Source organism: Penaeus monodon, chromosome 21 (genome assembly GCF_015228065.2).
Source record: "Penaeus monodon isolate SGIC_2016 chromosome 21, NSTDA_Pmon_1, whole genome shotgun sequence".
NCBI lineage: Eukaryota > Metazoa > Arthropoda > Malacostraca > Decapoda > Penaeidae > Penaeus > Penaeus monodon.
In genome coordinates, this window is record NC_051406.1 from 42,200,624 (window position 1) to 42,202,070 (window position 1,447).

At 41.3% G+C, this 1,447-nt stretch overlaps 1 protein-coding gene across 1 annotated transcript in view; it reads right to left on the minus strand.

Moving 5' to 3' along the window:
• Nucleotides 1–1,447, minus strand: part of LOC119586513 — an 11,260-nt gene that overhangs the window by 7,654 nt on the left and 2,159 nt on the right. The gene's annotated exons all lie outside the window — the stretch shown is intronic.

Below are 1,447 nucleotides of genomic sequence, written 5' to 3' on the forward strand. Positions count from 1 at the left end.
ATTGTGGAGGACGACTCGGTGCGGAGGGAAACTAGGCTGAGCGAGGCTTTACTGGTGCCGAATGAAGTGATTGTGGCGTCTGCCACAACCTAAAGAGACGTCACCCTACACAGATTGCAAGAAGTCATTATCCAAGAATGGCCAGAGGAGATAAAAGATCTAACGAGAATGTTACAACCATACTGGTCCTTCAGAGACGAGTTATCTATTGAAGATCAGCTAGTGATAAAAGGCAGCAGTTATAATCCCAGCATCCATGTAGAAGCTTCTGCTCGACCGCATCTACGAAGAACAAAAAGGCATCATGAAATGCCAACTTCGAGCCAAAGACTGTGTATACTCAAATTCAGTAAGCAAGGATATTGAAGACATAGTCCAACAGTGTTCCATATGCCAAGAAACGTCAAGGTCACAAGCAAAGGAAATCCTCATCCCGCATGAACTTCCTACACGACCCTGGCAATATGTTGGAACAGATCTTTTCTATTATGGAGAAAATGACTACCTGATTATAGCTGACTCTAGCCAAAGTTTCCAGATATCAGGGAAATACCCATACACGGCACAAGCACGGCTGTGATCAAGGCACTGAAGAATTTGTTTTCTGAGAATAGAGTTCCCGAAAAAGTATACACTGATAACCCCACCCCACTATCCCCAATCAAATGGATTCATTGAAAGAATCATCCAGACCATCAAAAACGTCATCGAAGAGGAAAAAAGAAGCATCAAGGATCCAGAAATTAAAGAAAGAGAAAGCAAGGCACAGAGGCAGTATTCTGACAGAGGAGCAAAAGACCAACAAGCACTCCTACCAGATCAAGCTGTTCGAGTTCAAGACCACACAACTGGAAGATGGACACCCGCTACAGTCACCGAGAACCTCGATCCTACATAGTTGAGACACAAAATGGAGACATCTTACAAAGAAACACGACACATCAGGCAGACGCCACAGCCCAAGCACCCACTTCCAGATAAAGATCATGTAGAAGAGTCTACTATGGATAACAATTAAGATCATGTGAGCAGGGCTCCTAAAGTAGTGTCTCAAGAACAAGAATCAACCTGTGATGGCACAAGAACAAGATGTGGCCGTACCATCAAGAAGCCTAATAGACTGAACTTACAATTCATTTCATTCTCTACAGTGTTTATGTGTAATGTTTGATAGTGTTAAGGAAAGTGCTATCACAATGGCCAGTATACTAACTTCATTCTCAAAACCAGGCGTTGTTCCTACCTGATTATTTTTGAAAATTATTTTTATTTTACATGTCTGTGAACTACAAAGCATTCTCAGGTGCAACATCAGTTACCCAACCTCAGAAACTATATTTTTGATACACTACAGATTCTCACATATTTTTGTAACTAACTACCAGATACTGCATCTCATATATAATAAAAATCTAACCCCATTTTCTTTTGTGGTTGAAAAAGAGGG